General features: G+C 38.0%; 1 long non-coding RNA gene across 3 annotated transcripts; it reads left to right on the top strand.

Moving 5' to 3' along the window:
- The first annotated feature begins 1565 nt into the window (after window positions 1-1565).
- Window positions 1566-9329, top strand: LOC118763453. Of its 3 annotated transcripts, XR_004999216.1 has the most exons (5): window positions 1572-3573; window positions 3823-4471; window positions 4699-5242; window positions 7516-7519; window positions 9318-9329. It is a non-coding gene; the product is annotated as an uncharacterized LOC118763453 (long non-coding RNA). The 3 variants fall into 3 exon arrangements; XR_004999215.1 differs by lacking the exons at window positions 7516-7519; window positions 9318-9329 and adding an exon at window positions 6155-6167 and having other exon boundaries at window positions 4699-5591; XR_004999214.1 differs by lacking the exons at window positions 7516-7519; window positions 9318-9329 and having other exon boundaries at window positions 1566-3573; window positions 4699-6148.
- The last annotated feature ends 13596 nt before the right edge of the window (window positions 9330-22925 follow it).

Here is a 22925-nt window from a genome sequence, read left to right as displayed (position 1 = left end):
GCAGTTAGGGGTTTTTATCTCCCTTTTTTTGATATACAGGTCTAATTGTAGTGAAAGCCTTGTCAGTACACACACACAATAAAGATATACATATATATACATTCTAAATGTGTGTGTATCTTATTAAATACAGGAACACAACTCCAAATCTTTTTCTGCATCAGAACACAGGTATATTTAATTTGAAAGGGGGGGTCACATTGCTAGAAGGATTTAGATTCAAAGAAGATATATTTATGGCCAAAAGTTGTTTTGAAGCATTAGGTTCTCTAGAATCAAACAAATGGGATTGGGTGTGATTAAAGAGATTATATTTTTTTATTATTATTATTATTATTATTATTATACTTCTCAGAGCTCTGTCTTACTTGCTCTGGTTGATAATGGGAGAGCAGACAGCAACCTGTTGTCGTAGGTCTCACAGTGTCTTTTCTGCAAATTATAAGCTTTGGTACCTGGATGTTAATTTATTATGGAAGACACTGAACACCCAAACACCAATCTTAAAATCCTAGCTGCTCCTAGCAGAGCATTTATTTTGAGCCTGCTCTGCTTTTATGTCAATTCCAAATTATTATTATTATTATATTATTATTATTATTATACTTCTCAGAGCTCTGTCTTACTTGCTCTGGTTGATAATGGGAGAGCAGACAGCAACCTGTTGTCGTAGGTCTCACAGTGTCTTTTCTGCAAATTATAAGCTTTGGTACCTGGATGTTAATTTATTATGGAAGACACTGAACACCCAAACACCAATCTTAAAATCCTAGCTGCTCCTAGCAGAGCATTTATTTTGAGCCTGCTCTGCTTTTATGTCAATTCCAAATTATTATTATTATTATTATTATTATTATTATTATTGTTATTAATTTTATTATTATTATTATTGTCTAAAATGGCTGCTGAATTATTTTAAAGTAATATTTTCACTTGATATTTATTTAAAATGAAAGTTTCTCTCCTATTCTCTCTTTACACGTGTGTGTGCACGTGCACACACACACACACACACACACACACACACACACACACACACACACCACACACACACACAAACAAACAAACAAACAAACAAACATTCTATTACTTCTTCCATCTTTCACAGTTTCCTACTGCTGTCTTATAGTTTTTATCTATGTTCCTGAAATATCTGTCTCCCCCAACAATGTTGCTAGCATAACCATTTACAAGAAATAACTAGATATTTCAATTGTTTGTCTTCTGCCACCTTTTAGTATATATAATATGCTACACTATAAAAGAATATATTCTCTATTTTGTATCAGAGTACATTCTATTAAAAAAAAAATGAAAGAAATGTAAAAAAAAAATGTAAAAAAAAACTACAATGAAGCTATCATTCTGCAGAAATGTCAGCTGAATCTAAAATTTCTTCACTATTTTGGTGGAATCATATATATATATATATATATATATATAAATATATATATATAGAAAGTAAATATTTTTAGTACTGAATTTTGTGTAAAATGTTGTATGTAATATATATATATATATATATATATATATATATATATATATATATATATATATACACATACATATATATATATATGTGTGTGTGTTATGTGTTCCATTTGTATATGTATATATATGTGTTCCAGTTTTAATTGCTTGAGTGTTCAGGGTTAAAATGAAACCCCTATTCCAGCATTTATCAAATGTTTGAATACAATGTAAAAATGATTGAAAAATATTAAAAATAAAGATAAGATATAATTTCTATAAAAAGAAGGAAAAAAAAATCCATCCATATTTCAAATAAGTTTAAGTAGAGGCAATGGCCTAATTTTGTCCAAATTGGTAACCATACTGCTATGTATTTTTATTGTTTTAAAACAGTTTAACTGTAACTGCTAAGAAATAACTTAGAACTAATTCCTATAGGTAGTTGGAGCTTGGTAATTGTGTAATCTAGATAGGTAGATACTAGTATTTCCACTAATTAAATGCCAGTAGCAGCAGCAGACATTCATTTGTGTATTCTGTATCTATAGGTATGTTTTTTTGTTGGTTTTTTTTTTTGAAATTTTTCTTTTGAATAATATTTAAAATTCATTAAAAAAATTATCTAACATTTATTATGGCCATTTATTTAATATGGCTGTTTCTTTTTGATTCAAGATGGCACAGTTTAAATCTAAAGAACTTCTTAATCATTTTAATTTCCCCACTGACAGTTTTTGTTCTCAGCCTAAGTGGTTTTAGATTTTTTATAAAAAAAAGTAAAATTTTGGGGGAAAATAAAGAATTTACATTTTTCTATGGAATCTTTTGAATGAAAGTCCTCACTCACAATAATTCTATCAACAGATCTATTTTGGAGCAGTATTCTACCAAATGTACTTTCCTGTGTTTTCATAAGTCTGACTGAAAAATCAAAGAAATATGTCCCTTCCCATTCATTGGATTGTTGGAATCACGGGGAGCTGTCTTTGAATGTGTCAGGGTTAAGTCACTAAGCTTAGTTCTTTGTACAGAATCTAATAAAAGGAAATGGTTAGTCCAGAAATTGAAATTCGTTCTGCAGACTTTATATGTCAGGAAAAAAAAAACTATCAATCTATAATATTTGTATCTATGTCAGTATACTTTTATTAGAAAGCTTGTTTGTGTATATTTAGGTCAGTAAAACTGTGTAGTACATACAGTACATCATCTTACTAAATACTTTAGGCTTGTGGAAGTAACTGATGCAGTACAGCATCATATAATGGAAGTGGTACAGCACAGCATTTTACTAAAAATTTTGCTCAGCTTTCATTGCTTTATATTTTTTGGTCAGTATCAGCAAGGGGTTGACCTCCCCTTCGTCTGGAATCTATAAAGTACCAGTTTCATTCAGCTATGTTGCTTTCCTACAAACAATTGACCTTTGAAATGTATGTGTGGACCAAGGAAGAGAGTGCAATTAATATATTTAATTTCCTTTTCATTCATCTACTGTACCGTGTTAATATAGGTTCGACAAATCCACAAATTCATAAGTTTACACAAGTAAACAGAAGGCATAACATTGTTACTTGTGTTAATGTGTATTGTTACTTTGATATGTATTTATAGCTCAGTGGGTCTTGATATTTACAAGTTGTAGCTGTATAGCTTCATTGTTAGCTCTAAAGGCACAGGTAGCCAACCAAATAGGTGTGACAATAAAATTAACATTATAAATAACTGAAAAATTATATTTATCAGTGTTCATGGGCTCAACAAAGTGTTTTTTAAATCATACCTGAGAATGATAATGGTTTTCACTATAACAACTTAGCTGGAATATAATTTAGATTTTTGGTAATGTCTAGGATAATTCTATTAAGGTTATTTGGTCATTATTTAGTTAAAGCTGTTTTGAAGCTTCCACAATTGTTCTCAAAGTAAGGGTTGCTGCTTTCCTGGAGACATTACTGTTGCCTCATGAGTAAAGAAATTCTTAAGGTAGAATTGGATGTATTATTGTCATCCGTTTCAAATGTTCTGTAGTATTCTAGTGTTGTGTGACAAATTCTTCAGGATAATGCTGTAGAGTAGGATTGAGGCAAAGGACAAGAGGTATAAAACCAATTTAACGGCGGCGAGCTGGCAGAATCGGTAGCACGCTGGGCGAAATGCTTAGCGGTATTTCGTCTGCGTTACGTTGTGAGTTCAAATTCCGCCAAGGTCGACTTTGCCTTTCATCCTTTTGGGGTCGATAAATTAAGTACCAGTTACACACTGGGGTCGATGTAATCGACTTAATACCTATGTCTGTCCTTGTTTGTCCCCTCTGTGTTTAGCCCCTTGTGGGTAATAAAGAAATAGGTATAAAACCAAGGAGACTGGACTGAAAATGTTTGGGATTTACTGATCCTTATTATTATCATCTTTTTAAGCTTGAACCATTTTATTGATTTCATATGTTTGTTATTTTTTTTTTTTTTGTTACATAGTCTTCAAACTATAAGTTCTGACTCACCATATTGCATATATCAGACCCTGCCATCTGAGTTATTTATTTTTTAATAAAACAAAAAGTTACTGCTGATGTCAAAATATTTTTTGAGAATGGTCTGCTGCTATTTGCAACTCCAATGTGCTTTTGATTTAAAAATATTTAAAAGAATTGTTTTTAATGTTTAGGAAATTTACTGAAACTTTTTAGTGATATTCACTTTGATTGAATATTATTGTGAACCTGCTAGGTTTAAGAATCGCCTAAAATAATCCTTTTTTATAAATAACTGAGAAATTATATTCATTAACGACAATAGCATTTAGCAGATTTATTTTTATGTCTGCTCAGCATCATAACTAATTCCATTAAATTTAACTCTCCACTCCACCATTTCCCACCCACCCCTATTTATAACCTAAAAGCTGTGTGAATTCCATAATCCATTAGGTGGTAGGGTTTCCATATGGAAGACTTAGATTACATGTGGTCTGTCTATGGACATGTCTGCTTGAAGAAGTTTAACCCTTTAGTGTTCGTATTATTCTGCCAAAATTCAAGCTTCTTTTTCATCCTTTGTTTTGAACTAATCAGGCATTAATCTTGTAGCTATGAGATTTTGATGAGGTAGCTGTTAATTTTTAAAATGGTATTGTAGGGTTGGTGTGAGAGACTAGATCTGGCCAGTTTGAACATAAAACAGGCAGAATACTTTTGGCCGGAAACGGCCGGTTTAAATGCTAAAGGGTTAATCTGCTTCTAATGACACTTGTGGAAAGAGTAAGCTGTGTTTCACTCTGGTATGTATTGATAGCTCAGTGGGTCTTGGTATTTACAAGTTGTAGCTGTATAGCCTCATGTTAGCTCTAAATGCACAGGTAGCCAATCAATTAGGTGTGACAAAATTAACATTAAAAAAGTAAGTCTATTGGCCACAGACACAGTTCAATGATTGTGACAAAATACAAGTTATTGACTGTTTGATAATCTATTAATTTGGCTATGGCTTCTAACATAAAAGATAACTTGGCATTTTGTTTTCACTTTGTGGGTCTAGAGAAAGGAACAGTGCTTATAGCTTTTGCTGGCCCTCCAAGAATTGTGAGATTAAGCTACAGGGAAAACATGATCAAAGGGGAGACTCCAGAGGACTGATGTCCTGGAGAAGAAGGATTAAGCATAGTGGTTAGTGCAGGCCTTAGGTAGGTTTCTAGAGATAAGTGGGTCAGGAGTGCTTGAATGGAGGAAGTACAATACCAAGGAATGGTGGCTATTATAAACGGTTCCAGTGTCTGCACTCTTAAGAGAACTGTTACTTTCTCCATGACTAGGAAGGAATAACACATCTCTCTCTCTGTTCTTGCATTTAGGTTTCAAGGGGCTGATCTTTTAACTCTTAGTTGCTAGCAGTTGAGCTATGAGGTCAATGTGATTGACTAGCCTTCTCCCACAAAATTTCAAGTCTTGTACTTGTACAGTAGAAAGGATTTTGAGCTCAAATTCCACCTTCATAATTTTTTTATTTCCATCATTCTATAGTATGCATAAGAAACTTATAAATTAAGTACCAGTTATATAATTAGACCAATTCAATAATAACACTCACTCTCCTTCAAACTTGTGTCCACTCAGAAGAGATGTTCTAACATGTAATAATGATTATTGTTATTGTCATTATCATTTAGTAATTACAGCTGTCTTATTAGTTAATTATAAAATAAAACATCTATCATTTAGTTTAAACTATCACTGGTATTTACAGTAGTAATATCATCTCATTAGTTAACTATAATAATAATAATAAAACTGATATCAATAATTTAAAATATCACTGGTATTTATAACTAATTATTAGTAACATCATGTGTAATTACTAGTAATATCATCCCTAATTAATATCTATAATTACATGTTTGTTGCAGTAGTACAAGTTTATTATTTGAACACTTTTACCAACTAGTTGCAGTCAATAATGGGTAGTTTTTTCCACTAGTTTCCCTGTTATTTATTTATTACCTTCTGCTCCGTATTAGTTATGGTATTGTACAGGCAGTCATAACTTAATTAATACTAATTAGGTTAATCACTATCACCGTCAATTGCCTTTTTATTGTAAATTTCATTAGAAATATTTAAATGACTATGTAATATTTAGTTTAAGTGTGGAAGGTTAGCTTTTCCATACTAAATTAAGCTGACAAGTAAATAAACATTGTTATTGTTATTAATATTGGACTTTTGTTGTCTTTCTTGTTTATCTCTTCTGACTTCACTATTTTTGACTGTCATCCAATTATGAAATGGTTTATTTATTTACTCTTTTACTTGTTTCAGTCATTTGACTGCGGCCATGCTGGAGCACCGCCTTTAACCGAGCAACTCGACCCCGGGACTTATTCTTTTGTAAGCCCAGTGCTTATTCTATCGGTCTCTTTTGCCGAACCGTTAAGTAACGGGGACATAAACACACCAGCATCGGTTGTCAAGCAATGCTAGGGGGACAAACACACAAACACACACACGCATATATATATACATATATACGACGGGCTTCTTTCAGTTTCCGTCTACCAAATCCACTCACAAGGCATTGGTCGGCCCGAGGCTATAGTAGAAGACACTTGCCCAAGGTGCCACGCAGTGGGACTGAACCCGGAACCATGTGGTTGATTAGCAAGCTACTTACCACGCAGCCACTCCTGCTAATTTATTTTATATTAAAGTGTGATTGAGGAAACATTACCATGAGACACTATTTTGTGGAAAATAACAGTTAAATTTATCATCATTATTAGTGATGAGGATGTAATAACAATCAACTTAAGATCGTCATTAATGTTGGGGAATGTAATAATAGTCGAGTTAGTCATCTTAGTACTGTAGAGAAGTTAATAAAATCGATCAATTAATTATGCTTGTGGTGCAATGAGAATAAAACATTAAAACTTAATGAGTAATATGTTGATTTGTGTCAATCATTTTGGTAATGTTGACACATACTCTTTGTACATTTTACACCAATATAGTGATTCTGGCATCTATGCTATAAACTTTATATTTCACTGTGGAGTTTAACAATGCAGAAACCTGAGCAGAGTTATCTCTCATTCTGTAACGGGGTTGGCAACCTCCACCTATCCAGGTCATAGCATAAGAATTGTCATTTAATTAGATTTTAAAAAATTTTCTGTTCAGTAAGATAAAGAAAAAAGCAACTTCACTGTGATGTAGAGGCTATAGGAATAATTAAACAAGGTCACATAGAAAATTCTTCTGTTATGATCTTGGTCTGCAATTTAATTAAACATTTAGCCATGGACTGACCAAAGCCTTGTGAATGGATTTAGTTGATAGAAACTGAAAAAAAGCCTGTTATATACATGTATGTTGTGTATGTGTTTGTTTATGTCCCTGTAACTTAGCAGTTCATCAAAAGAGACTGATAGATTAAGTGCCAGACTTTACAAGAATAAATAATGGAGTTGATTTGTTTGACTAAACCCTTCAAGGTGGTTCCCCAAGTGAAAGATAAAAGATGTGTTCATTTTCACTGCCTACATCAGTGAAGTGGAGGCGCAATAGCCCAGTGGTTAAGGCAGTGGACTTGCGGTCGTAGGATCGCAGTTTCGATTCCCAGACCGGGCGTTGTGAGTGTTTATTGAGCGAAAACACCTAAAGCTCCACGAGGCTCCGGCAGGGGATGGTGGCGATCCCTGGTGTACTCTTTCGCCACAACTTTCTCTCACTCTTTCTTCTTTTGGCCTGCTCGCTTAGCCAGCGGGGTGGCGTCATTTAAAGGCTAAAACAATGCGAAGCGCATTGTGACCAGCGATGTGTAACAACATCTGATAGCCTGGTTGGTCACGGTCACGGTCACGGTGACATCAGTGAATTGAACTAACAATAACTGTATTCATCATAGACACAGCATGACACTTTTGTCAGTTTTTCTGTCATTGTATCAACTTGGCCTGGCTGGGACCATATAAAACTCAACATAATTAAATCTAATCTCACCATATCTTCCCATGTCTTCTTTGTCTATTTCTATCTTGGATACATTCTATCACAACCACCTCACCAACAACAACACTGAACACCTTTTTGATCTCCATGTGTCTAACACACGTGGACATGCCTACAAAGTCAGAAAACAACACAGCTCCCATGACTTTCGGAAACATTTTTTCACGCTCAGAGTTGCTGAAGCATGGAATAAACTGCCTGCGTCAGTTGTTGACTGCCATGACACTGCATCCTTTAAGGCCCTCATGCTTTCCGAAATCCGCCAAAACTACACCTGATTATATATACACTTTAGATGAGTTGTAGTGCACCTGAGCACTGTACACAATTATTATTATTATTATTATTATGCCATTTCCCCTGACCAGTGTCATTTATTCTCAATAAATAGCCATATCAGTAGACTGACCCGTCCTGCAAATACCTTTAATACCCAGTTGCTTCCTCAGCCCAAGTGAGTTCCATCTTCTACACATGTTAATATTGTTTATCCAGCAGAAAGTTCCTGTTTCTCTAGGTTTTCAGGACTTCATCCAGAGGTTATATCCCTCTGTAGCTTCATGCATCTTACATATTTTTTTATATACTGTATATGATGTGAAGGTGCATGACTCAGTGGTTAGAGCATTGGGCTCACAATCATGAGATAGTGAGTTCAATTCCTGGACCAGGCTGTGTGTTGTGTTCTTGTGCAAGATATTTTATTTCACATTGCTCCAGTTCACTCATCTGTAGAAATGAGTTGCAATGTCACTGGTGCCAAGCTGTATTGGCCCCTTTGCCTTTCTCTTGGATAACATTGGCAGCATGGAGGCAGGAGGCTGGTATGCATGGGTGACTGCTTACCCGGACATGCCTTGGAGAGAAACTTTCTAGGTGCAATCCCATGGTTATTCATGACTGAAGTGGGATTTTTACTCTCTATATGTTGGTGTATATATGATGGAATTTTAACCTTAAAAAAGTCACCCCCAAAACCAGTTTAAAATCTGAATCATAACATGTGGTTTAGAGTGTTAGCAGTGATGCATGATGGAGAACAGTGTAAAATGCTGGCATAGCTCCTACAGTCCTTCCACTAAATATTTTCTTCTGAAACAAATATATTTGGGGAACTAGTGGAGGTTGATCCCTATGATAATTCAGTTATAAATGTATATGAGAACATACTTCAAGAACCTCTCAGCCACTGCATCAAGGGTGAAATATTGCCAGATAGTCTTATATAGCTTGAATAGCTCAAAGCCTACATTTTAAAAGGAAATTCTAGGGTCATCCTATGTATCCAGTTGGCTTATACACTGGCACATATAGTACATTGCTCTCTATGTGTGGAAAGTAGACAGAGAGATGCTTTGTTTCTAACATAAATAACAAATAGAGTAATATCTTCATTCCTCTGTTTCTCTTTCTAGGAACTCTACTTTTACTATTATCAATATCGAATGGTTCAATTACGCACATTGATTTCTCATTATCAACTTTGTCATACATGTTGATTTCTCATTATCAGCTTTGATTCATATTCATTATCATTTATAGCTGAAATATTTATTTAATTATTTATCTATTATATCACAGTTGATGAACAATAGTGTTGTTGGTTATAGATTGAGAGTGGTAAGGGAACATCTTTGCAACCAGGGCAGAACAAATGGGAATGGTTTGGTGGATGAGTGGAATGGTTTGCTGAGAGTGGGGAAGACAGTGAATTGCAGAGATGATAGAAATTGAGCCAGTGATGGATGTTATTAAGGGAGGTTGGTTGGTTGAGCCAGGCATTGAAGAAAGATGAAAGTAACAGTGAGAGGAGTGATGAAAATGAAAGTAGAAGGAAGAAGAGAAAGATATGACTAAAGATGATAGAAGAGGAAATGCGGATTAGAGGATTAGTGTGAGGAAGTGTGAAGGATTAAGCCAAATGGAGAAGATTTGGAATTTAAAAAAACCTTTTCCCTGCTTTAACAGGGAAATGTTCTTAAAACACTGATTGTGTGTATATATATATATAAGTACATACACACAAATATACTCCCCCATATATATATATCACGTGATCACGTGACCGACCAGACCATCAGATGTTGTTACACATCACTGGTCACAATGCGTTTGCATTGTTTTAGCCTTCGAGTGACGCCACCCCGCTGGCTAAGCGAGCAGGCCAACAGACGAAAGAGTGGTGAAAGAGTACAGCAGGGATCACCACCCCCTGCCGGAGCCTCGTGGAGCTTTTAGGTGTTTTCGCTCAATAAACACACACAACGCCCAGTCTGGGAATCGAAACTGCGATCCTACGACCGCGAGTCCACTGCCCTAACCACTAGGTCATTGCGTCTCCACATACATATATATATATATATAATGGCTGTGTGGTAAGTTGCTTGCTTACCAACCACATGGTTCCAGGTTCAGTCCTACTGCGTGGCATCTTGGGCAAGTGTCTTCTACTATAGCCTCGGGCCAACCAAACCCTTGTGAGTGGATTTGGTAGACAAAAACTGAAAGAAGCCCGTCGTATATATATACGTATGTATATGTTTGTGTGTCTGTGTTTGTCCCCCTAACATCGCTTGACAACTGATGTTGGTATGTTTACGTCCCCCGTCACTTAGCGGTTCAGCAAGAGAGACCGATAAAATAAGTACTAGGCTTACAAAGAATAAGTCCTGGGGTTGATTTACTTGACTAAAAGAGGTGCTCCAGCATGGTCACAGTCAAATGACTGAAGCAAATAAAAGAATGATATATATATATATATATAGGCAGCAGTAAGCAAATGTGTACCAACAAGGAGAATTATAACTGTTATTTAATATGACTGAGGGTGTTATGAACACCTACATCATCATCATCATCATAATCATCATCGTTTAACGTCCGTTCTCCATGCTAGCATGGGTTGGATGGTTCGACCGGGTATCTGGGAAGCCAGAAGGCTGCACCAGGCTCCGGTCTTATCTGGCAGTGTTTCTACAGCTGGATGCCCTTCCTAACGCCAACCACTCCGTGAGTGTAGTGGGTGCTTTTTACGTGCCACCTGCACTGGAGCCAGGCGAGGCTGGAATCGGCCACGGTCGGATTGGTGCATTTTGCGTGCCACCTGCACGGAAGCCAGTCGGCACTGGCTTCGGCCACGATTTGGATGGTGCTTTTTACGTGCCACCGACACAGAAGCCAGTCGAGGCGGCGCTGGCATGTCGGTGGCACGTAAAAAGCACCATCCGAATCGTGGCCGAAGCGGATGGTGCTTTTTACGTGCCACCGACATTACTAGAAATAAGAGCTAAACACTCTAATGCTGCAATCAAAGCACATAATTGTATACATACATGCTGATGCTGACAAGGACTGTAATAGCTAGAAAAACAGCGGTCAAGATATTCCCTGATTGGTCGCTCAGTTTTGGTTTTTACCCCTTCAGTGGGGTCAGCCTGCTGACAGTGAGATCAACTGATCCCACTGAAGGGGCTATTACAGTCCCTGTCAGTATATATGTAATACAATTGTGGAAGCGCAATGGCCCAGTGGTTAGGGCAGCAGACTCGTGGTCATAGGATCGCGGTTTCGATTCCCAGACCGGGCGTTGTGAGTGTTTATTGAGCGAAAACACCTAAAGCTCCATGAGGCTCCAGCAGGGGATGGTGGTGATCCCTGCTGTACTTTTTCACCTCGACTTTCTCTCACTCTTACTTCCTGTTTCTATTGTGCCTGTATTTCAAAGGGCCGGCCTTGTCACTCTCTGTGTCACGCTGAATCTCCTCGAGAACTACGTTAAGGGTACACGTGTCTGTGGAGTGCTCAGCCACTTACACGTTAATTTCAGGAGCAGGCTGTTCCGTTGATCGGATCAACCGGAACCCTCGTCGTCGTAACCGACGGAGTGCTTCCCTCCTATATGCATACAATAATGTGCTTTGACTGCAGCATTAGAGTGTTTAGCTCTTATTTCTAGCAAAGTAGGTATTCACAACACCCTCAGTCATATATGTATAGGCACTGTTGTGACTGTGTGGTTGAGAAGCTTGCTTCCCAGTCATGAGGTTGTGAGTTCAGTCCCACTGCACAGCACCTTAGGCAAGTGTCTTCTGCTACAGTCGTGAGCCAACCAAAGCCTTGTGAATTGATTTTGTAGATGGAAACTGAAAGAAGCCTGTCATATATGTTTATGTATCTGTGTGTGTGAGGGTGCATGGCTCAGTGGTTAGAGCATTGGACTCACAATCATGAAATAGTGATTTCAATTCTCAGACTAGGCTGTAGAAATGAGTTGCAATGTCATTATTGGTGCCAAGCTGTATCAGCCTTTGCCTTTCCCTTGGATAACACTGGTGGCGTGGAGAGAGGAGGCTGGTATGCATGGGCGACTGCTGGTCTTCCATAAACAACCTTGCTCGGACTTGTACCTTGGGGGGTAACTTTCTTGGTGCAATCTCATGGTCATTATGACTGAAGGGGATCTTTACGAGGGAAGCTGAAAATATTAACTCTACCAGTGAGTATATCTAATGAAAGAGAAGCAATCTTTTCCCCTTGCCTGTGTCTAAAACATCTTAATCCTTTAGCATTTAAACTGGCCATATCCGGTCAAAATATTCTACTTGTTTTACATTCAAACTGGCCAGATCCAATATATCACACCTACCCTACAATGTCATTCTGAAAATTTTCAATCACATCATTGAAATCTCAAAGATATGAGATAAATGCATTATTAATTCAGAACAGTGTGAATAAATAAGCATTGCATTTGATAGAATAATGTGAATGCTAAAAGGTTGAATTGTCAAACTTCAAATATGTCCCCTTCCCAACAAGAAATTTAACCTGGCTCAGCTAACCCTAATCCCCATCCTCCTCCACTCCTACTTTTGTACACATCCACATTTACATTACATGTACCAAGTGTAAGCTATGGACACATAAGAGGTGCAGCAATGTCAAAGGAAGGCTAACTAGGAAAATAGCTTTTGTCTGTGGCAGATGCTCAGGAGCAATAAACACTGAAAATGTGCAGAGACCAACTTCTACCACGTTCCAGGGAGAAAAACTAGAAGTAGTTGATAGCTTCCGCTACCTAGGTGACCAAGTCAGTAGCGGGGGTGGGTGTGCTGAAAGTGTAGCTGCTAGAGTAAGAATAGCCTGGGCAAAGTTTAGAGAGCTCTTACCCCTGCTGGTGACAAAAGGCCTCTCGCTCAGAGTAAAAGGCAGACTGTATGATGCATGTGTACGTACAGCCATGCTACATGGCAGTGAAACATGGGCTGTGACTGCTGAGGATATGCGTAAGCTCACAAGAAATGAAGCCAGTATGCTCCGATGGATGTGTAATGTCAGTGTTCATAATCGACAGAGTGTAAGTACCTTGAGAGAAAAGTTGGACCTAAGAAGCATCAGTTGTGGTGTGCAAGAGAGACGTTTGCGCTGGTATGGTCATGTGACGAGAATGGCTGAAGATAGATGTGTGCAAAAGTGCCACACCCCAGCAGTTGAGGGAACCTGTGGAAGAAGTAGACCCAGGAAAACCTGGGACGAGGTGGTGAAACACGACCTTCGAACTTTAGGTCTCACTAAGGAAATGACTAGAGACCGAGACCTATGGAAGTATGCTGTGCGTGAGAAAACCCTGCAAGACTAGTGAGACCATAACCAATGGCCTCTACCTGGTATGTAGCCAGTCGACTTATACATACCTTTCCTTCTTGGGACACAAAACTCCACTTGTGAAGACCCGTTGAGGCAAGTGAAAATCAAAATCAAAATCAAACCAAATCAAATCAGATATCAGAAAGCAGAACCAAAATCGAAGTCGATCAACATCAATGGAAATTGCAGCTGTGATATCAGTGCCGGTGACAAGTAAGCGAACCATCCGATCGTGGCCGTTGCCAGCGCCGCCCCGTCTGGCCTCCGTGCCGGTGGCACGTAAAAAGCACCATCTGTTCGTGGCCGTTGCCAGCCTCACCTGGCCCCCGTGCCGGTGGCATGTAAAAAGCACCGTCCGTCTGTGGCCGTTTGCCAGCTCCGTCTGGCACCTGTGCGGGTGTCACGTAAAAAGCACCCACTACACTCACGGAGTGGTTGGCGTTAGGAAGGGCATCCAGCCGTAGAAACACTGCCAGATCAGACTGGGCCTGATGCAGCCTTCTGGCTTCACAGACCCCAGTTGAACCGTCCAACCCATGCTAGCATGGAAAACGGACGCTAAATGATGATGATGTACCTACACAACAACCCATTGTCACAACACCAATATCATTGTCATGTAAATTCTCTATTCAAAGTGAAGATAACATGAATGAAAACTTGCCATCCAGTGTCTGAAAAGAAGCAGCCCCTACATTATTAATCAGGTACACAGTTATAAATATAGTAGTTACTACTACTACTACTACTACTACTACTACTACTACTATTACTACCACCACAACCCACCCCTCTCATCGCCATCATGTTATGCTTTGTTGTGAAGCCCTTTCCACCTGTCAAATTGCCAAGAAAATAGTAATTTAACAAACACAATCAGCTGTGAGAAATCTACATTTTTGTTTTGTCATAGCATTGTCCAGTTCCATGGTAGATAATTTGCTCTTGTTTTTCAGATTTATTTCGTGGTGGGGAGAGCTACAGCTGGTCTGTTGTATGATCTGGGTGTGTGATTTATGAAGAGAACTGCAGCTGGTCTGTGTGATTTGTGATGAATGCTACAGCTGGTGTGTGTGATTTGTGAGGAGATCTGCAGCTGGTTAGTGGTTTGGAATGGCAGTGGTTTGTATCCTGTTTCCAAAGTTACATTGTGTCCCTTCCAAAGGAATTTAATGCAATCCTTAGACGAAGCGACAATTTTGAAAAAGTGCAAACTCATTGTTTGGGATGAAGCAACTATGTCCCCTAAATGTTCTGTACAAGGAGAGTTTTTAAGGCAGGTATTAAGTTCATCAGCAGGTGTTCCTTTGGGTATAATAGGCAGAGTTTGTCAAAAATCTCCTGCAAGAAACAGAGTTGCACCTCCAATGATGTTGTTGTTCAATCTAACATCATCATCACCACCACCATCATCATCATCATCACCTAATGTTTGTGCTCCATGCTGGCATAGCATGGACAATATCTACTGTAAAATTCCATGTATTAAATGCACTATCTTTTTCCCACCAAAATCAAGATTAAAATTAGAAATGTATTATACATTAAAGGTATGCATAATATATAATATTAGGGGTATGTATATAATATATAGTATTGGGCTGCAATGTTTATCCACACCCATTTTTATGAAGAAAAATGTGTGATCTATAATATATGACAGAAGATGTGTGTGTGTGTGTGATAGGCCATTTACTTGAACCCCCTTAAAATCAATATTTTACATCCATTTCGTTCACACTTGGCACATACATCATTTATGTTCCAGAGATGGTACTACACTCTTCAGATTTTTCACTTATGGTGTAATATGGAGTAATGGGTTTCTGAGGTCAGAAAAACTTCCATTCCTGGGGTATGGTGGACAAGGAGGTAACTCTTTGCGAAGTAACATTCAGAAATTGATTGTCTTCCTTACATTTGTATATTTTGTGGGAACACATACGGTTGGAATCAGCTTCTTAGATGCACCAGGTAAAACTGGAAAAAAATTCCTCCTGAATCATCTTCTTGTGAAGTTGCGGCATAATGGTGACCTTGCTATTGCTGTTGCCTCCTCAGGAATAGCCTTAACTCTTCTTGACGGCAGACAAACAGCACACTCTACCTTCAAATTGCCTTTCAATGTAACACATCAAGAAAACCCCATGTACCACATAATGCAATCCTTAGACGAAGCGACAATTTTGAAAAAGTGCAAAATCATTGTTTTGGATGAAGCAACTATGTCCCCTAAATGTTCTGTACAAGCACTTGATATCACAATGGGAGACCTTAGATTGAACAACAACATCATTGGAGGTGCAACTCTGTTTCTTGCTGGAGATTTTTGACAAACTCTGCCTATTATCCCCAAAGGAACACCTGCTGATGAACTTAATACCTGCCTTAAAAACTCTCCTTTAGTCGCATGTCCAATCAAAACAACTCACCATCAACATGAGATCACTTCTACAGACTGGCCAGCCTACAATCCAGTTTTTGAAAATGCTCCTTAAAATCAGCAATGGACAAATTACATCCAACAGCAATGGATACATTGACACTACCACCATTGGCCACACTGTCTCCAGCCCTGATGACTTATGTTCTGCCATTTACCCAAATCTTACAATGGAATACATAAAACCAGATTGGCTTTGTGGCAGGGTTGTTCTTGCACCTACAAATGCAGCTGTCAACACTCTTATCTGAAGAACGCTGTTACAGATTAGTTGATGCTGTAACTGACCTTGATCAGGTTACACACTTTCCAACAGAATTTCTTAACTCCCAAGATACTCCAAGACTCCCTTCCCATGAACTTCACTTAAAAGTTGGTTGCCCTCTCATCCTCCTACACAATCTAAATGCACCAACACTATGCAATGGAACTTGCCTTGTGGTCAAACAAATGATGAACCATGTCACTGAAGCCCAAATTATCATGGGACATACCAAAAATGATACTGATTTCATTACGAAAATTTCACTAACCCCAACATACTACCCCTATCCTATGCAAAACTTCAGTTCCCTCTTAAACTCAGCTTCACCATGACAGTTAACAAAGCGCAAACTCAGTTGCTGAAAGTTGTTGGATTGGACCTTCAAACATTGTTCTTTTCACATGGATAGTTCTAAGTCTGTTGTTCCACAGTTGGTCATCCAGACAACTTATTTATCTATCCTCCTGAAGGAAAAACCAAAAATGTCATCTACAAAGCAGCCCTACAGTAGGTTATTCCTCTACTGCAGTCTTCACATCTACGCCAAACTGTAGCTGTTAGCAATCAGACTTCCTGCAAGCATTTCATCGATATTTTGCTTCATTTTCCTGATTGCTGTTATCAATACATTATCATCAATGACCCTTCTTACTTCATGGATGCTCATAAGCATGCTCTGATATTTATTTTTGTACATACCATTATCCTATTTGTGTGTTTGCTATAAATGTTTGCTTTTCTTTATCATACATGACTTTCATTGAAAAAAAGCTTCAATGTGGTTGTGTCAAGCATTATGAGAAAAAGAACTACATGATACAAAATGCTTCAGGTAAGATATAGGATCCCTAATGCCTACTGCAATTGTGACCTCATTTCATGGACTTTCATTTATTACTTACTGCTAAATTTGTGTTCAAAAAACTTTATTCATTACCTAAGTTGCTTAATACCATATCATAAACAGCTAACGAAAATGTAATTACACATTTTACATTTATCAACTTGAAACAACTTCTAACTGCTGGCTAATTCAACTTAACTGTCCACAGGAGTGCACCATTATAATAAATTACACTGTCCAAAGGACAAGTGCATTTGCTAGTAATGTAATAAAACTTTATTTTTCATTTTTTAGATCATCATCACCACCACTACTACTTAATGCCTGTTTTCCATACTGGCATGGGTTGGATGGTTTAACTGGGGCTGGTAAGACCAAGGACCACACCAGGCTCCTTTGTCTGTTCTGGCATGGTTGCTATGGTTGGATGCCCTTCCTAATGCCAACCACTCTACAGAGCAGTGGTTTTCAACCAGGGTTCCGCCAGTACAGTCCAGGGGTTCCGCAAGAAGTTACAAAACTGCTAAAATTGGCAGTAATTTTTAATTCTCCTGTGCAGAAGACTATTAAATTATTGCACAGGGGTTCCCCGAGCCAGTGGAATGTTTCCTTGGGGTTCCGCTCCAGCAAAAAGATTGAAAAGCACTGCTACAGAGTGTACTGGGTGCTTTTTCTGTGTCATCAGCACCAGTGCTTTTAATATGGCACCAACATGAGTCACTTAATTTAGTGTTCTCTCAATTGGTTTCAATATATTGATATCATATATCAATATATTTATAAGGTGCAACTGTGGCTACAGATTTGGGCATGGCTGCATGGTTAAGAAGTTTGCTTCACAACCATATGGTTTCAGGTTCAGTCCCATTGTGTAGCATCATACCAAGTATCTTCTTCTATAGCCCTGGGATGACCAGAATCTTGTTAGTGGATTTGGTAAATGAAAACTGAAAGAGGACTGTTATATGTGTGTGTGTATGTATATATATACACACACACAGTGTAAATATTTGTATATATGTGGTGTCTCCTTGTCTTGACATGAAATGCTAGTTGTAAATGAGTGTCTCTGTCATACAAGCAGTGTTGTTCATTTCTAATATTCTTCAAAAATATGCCTGACCATGGGGAAATATTACCTTGTTTAGAGACAGGTGAGGGTAAGCAACAGGAAGGGCATCCAGCCTTAGTAAATCTGCATGGTAAATTATATCTGACCTGTGAAAGCATGGAAAGGTGGACATTAAACATTGCTGCTGCTGCTGCTGATGATGATGGTGAAGAGGAGGAAATATTGGTTTCAAATTCTGGCACAAGGCCAGTAATTTTAGGCAAGTGGGTAAGTTGATTACATTAACTCCAGTGCACAACTGGTACTTTATTTTACTGACCCTGAAAAGATGAAAAGCAAAGTTGACCTTGGCAGAATTTGAACTCTGAATGTAAAGACCGATGAAATGCCATTAAGCATCTTGCCTGGCATGCTAATGATTCTGTAAAGGGAACTGGTTGCTTCTTTACACTTTTGGGGTGCAACTTGGGTGCAACATAATTTCCTTTCTTTTTGTTTCTAGAAACTACCAGTCAGGAACGAAACGCAAGTTTAGAAATATATACAATTCTTTATTCTCTTATTCAACAATGAAACACAATGGTATACTGGTATCCATTCTTACAACAATTCAGCATTAATAGAACAGGTTAAATCCTAAGCGTCTGGGACAGGAGAATATGCTGATCACACGTATGAAAATACGTCCTTTCTCTTCTATCGCCGTGTCTCAAGTCCCCGAACGCTATTAAGGAACGCTATAGAATTTATTCTTCAGTCTCTAGCGCATGTGCATGAGGGAACTTCCTTATGCCTTTCCAGAAGGTTCCAACCCTGCACACGCACACTGAAGAATGACGTTGCGTGTGCGCACACTGGAACATGAAATAGAGTATTTTAGGTTTACAAGACAATTTGAGCCAACAATCTTGAAGTGTGTTTTATATGGTGGTGTATTTTTCATAACAGTGTATTATATTAGGTAGCATGTTATACACATTAGAAATGAGGAAATTTCCTGTCAGGACACCCCAAATATGTGTTTAAAGAATTCTCTATGTTGTTGTTGAACCTGCAGGAAATAGCAGCTAAATGTATCGCAAGCCACACACTACTATTTAAAATAAATGGATACATTGGATAATGGAGATCAAGGTACATTGCATATGACAAACAGATGAGATGATCACAGCTGGAATAGCATTGATCTTAGATCTGTTGTAATTCATGCTTTTTCAAAGATTCTATTCCTGCCCCATATCTCATCAAAGCAACAGCCCACAATCTACCATTGAAGTGAATCTAACGGTTTTTGTGTGTTTTAAATGGCTTATAAACACCTTCCATGCTGCAATTGATAGACTGGAGAACACGTAAATTAATGACAATGATGACAATAAACAAAGAACTACACCCCAAGAGTGATGCGTCAAGATTGTATATAAAGAGGAGGGAGGGAGGAGGGTATTTGTGTGTTGTGAAGGTTGTGTAAGGGTTGAGGAGAATAGCCTGGCTTGGTTTGTCAAGGAGAGTAAAAAAGTGATTGAAGCAGTGACAATGCAGGGAACCTTAAAACTGAACAAAGCTGTAGATCCAATACAATTTAAGAAAGACCAGTGAGAGCAGATGAAGAAAATTTGGCAGGACAAGAAAATGCACAGTCAATACTTGAAGAATAAGGAAGAGACTGATTTGAATAGAACCTGGCAATGGCTGCAGAAAGGAGACTTAAAAGGAGCCACTGAGGCATTAGTGTGCAGCGTTAAAGAACAAGCTCTCAAAACAAACTACTCCAAATATCACATTGATAAAAGCACTGATTCACTACAGTGTAGGATGTGCTCTGAAGGGAGAACGTATAAGCCATATTGTTAGTGAGTGCTGTAAGCTTGCACAGTGTGAATTATAAAAGGCGGCATGACAATGTGGCCAGATATGTCCACTGGCTGTTGCGCGGTAAAGCAAACCTCGAAAGAGCCGAACAATGGTATGAAACACAAGCCAGAGGGAGTAATGGAAAATGAACATTACAAAATACAGTGAGATTTTAACATGCAGTGCGACCAAGTCATAGAAGCGAGACAACCAGATATTCTCATCCCTAAAGATGAAAAAGAAGTAAAGATAATAGATGTTGCAATACCAGGTGATTCAAGGGTGAAATGTATGGAAACAGAAAAGACTGAGAAATACCAGCTACTGCAGGACGAATTAGGTAAGTTATGGGGCATGAGGAAAATAATGGTGATACCGGTGGTAATTGGGGCATTAGGAGCAGTTTCCAAGGGCTTTGAAAAACATATTAAGAATATTGGAGTTGCTGTCAGGCTCGAGATGATCCAGAAGACAGCATTGTTGGGTACAGCTCGTATTCAAGGAGAGTATTGTCTCTTTGACTCACATGAGAAGGCACTATTTGAAACCTTTGGTGATTTGTTGTTGCCTGCTTTCAAGTAAAGAATAACCAGTAATTAAGAATTATCTGAGAGTCTTTCATAATAGATAATAATCCTTTCTACTATAGGCACAAGGCCTGGAATTTTTGGGGGAGGAGACTAGTCGATAATATTGACCCCAGTGTTTCACTGGTACTTAGCTTATCGACCCTGAAAAGATGAAAGGCAAAGTTGACCTTGGTGGAATTTGAACTCTGAATGTAGAGATGGGCGAAATACAGTGAAGAATTTCGTTCAGGCTGCTAACGATTCTGCCAGCTCACCACCTTAATAATAATAATAATAATAATAATAATAATAATAATAATAATAATAAATGCCCTGATGCAGTACCAGGCAGTGGCTCTCATGGCTTCTGATCTTAACTGACTGGAAGTGTTATCATGTACATTGTTTTGTCTTGGTATAAAAGATGGGCTACAGAAAATATTCTGCTCAATACCACAGATTTGCTTGTCAGTTGTTTGACCTTAACCAGTTGAGCATGTCCCTTAGTGGCTGACGATATGTGCATCTCTGATCACGAGCAGAAGTAGTGGGGGAGCATCATAGCCATGTGTTGAGAGGGATTCTTGGGGTTTGAATAATTCACCTCTGGAAACATGGGTGGTTCTTTCAACATCCTTAAACAACCCTTATTCAGGGACCTTTTGAGCGGGATGGGCTACTCAACCTGAAGAAAATTCTAACTGGGCCCCACCTGCAAGGTCATGTGCTGTTTATCTTGATATGAGATCACCATGTCGCGCACATATGGTTGTGATGCATGTGCCTGGTGTACCTTTATCAGACGGGTAGTCATGATGGGTATATTGGGCTTCGTATATTTTACCCCAGTGTCACTTTGATGGCATGCACTGCTCTCTCACTCAATAATAATAATAATAATGAGGATGGTGATGATTTCTTTTATAATAATAATAATAGTTTATTTTAAAATAAGTTTTGGGGGCAGAGGTTAGTCGATTACATCGACCCAATGTTCATCTGGTACTTATTTTATGCCCCCCCCCCAAAAGGATGAAAGCAAAGCTAATCTTGGCAGAATTTGAACTCAGAACGTATGCTTGGCATTTTGTCCGGTGTGCTAACGTCTCTGCCGGATAGAAACACATGAACTTATTACAATAGCTATAGGTTCTTTGGGGGAAAATAGTAATATGATATATTTTGCTACTATTTCAACTGCTAACAACGCCTGTACATCTGTTACATACAAAGCCATTATTCTCTGTCACTCTGTCTGTTATCCCACTACACCTTTAGTTTGTCCATAGTTACACTGGGTACATCGTATATAATTTCTACATATTCCTTTGTATTTGAAGCAGAAAGGTATTTATGTCCCTGATGCAATAGAGTCCTGTCTTTTTTTCGGTTTACCAAAACTTTAGTGAAGGGAAATGTATATGACTGGTATCAAGGTTACTCGAAATAAATCTGTCGGTTACAAAATGATATGAAATTTCATAGGAAGAGTTGTTTCCCTTAGAAAATTTTTTAATCGAACACGGTTATCTCCCTTACATTAACACAGATTGGAACGTATCTATCTCAAAACGCTATTTCCTCATCCATTAAAAAACCTAATTGAGTCAGTATTACCTTCTCTTCGTAGATTGGTGAAAACATAGTACTAATAGCATTTGTTATATACTAAGGTCAGTTTAATTAGATATTTCTTTTTGCCATATAATTTGTGGCCTTTTATTTCTTTATTTTGATATCAATCTGATCACTTTACCATATTGATGAGGCCAAGGAAAGAACTACATGGTGGCTTGACCTGCTAGAAACAGCAGCCAAATCTCCCTCAAATAACATTCTACAGTCTGTAAAAAAGGAAGGACATAGTTTCAATATGTAACTAATATAACTAATGATATAAATCATTGGTTCTCAACCAGGTTCCACATGGTCCTTGGAAATCCACAGAAGATTTGGTTATACTTTTACAATACACAAAATATTTCCACAATTTTTTTATACATTCCTAATAATATTTGATTATGAAAATATAATTTAAACATCAAATGTCTATGGACGAGTAGAGTTAAATATGAATCAAGGAGTCCATAGGCAAAAAATGTTTGAGAACCACTGATATAAATTATATAGAAAAGAAAGGTGGTTGCAGTTTTATGACACTCCAAGTCTGTAAGATGGCAGGAATCTCCAACTGAACTTATGTCACTCACTCTGATATTCATATTAACCACATTAGGTCTGTTAATTTTAGTAA

Source organism: Octopus sinensis, linkage group LG5 (assembly GCF_006345805.1).
Source record: "Octopus sinensis linkage group LG5, ASM634580v1, whole genome shotgun sequence".
NCBI lineage: Eukaryota > Metazoa > Mollusca > Cephalopoda > Octopoda > Octopodidae > Octopus > Octopus sinensis.
Note: the sequence above shows the minus strand (reverse complement) of the source record. Positions and strands in the feature narration are given on the sequence as shown.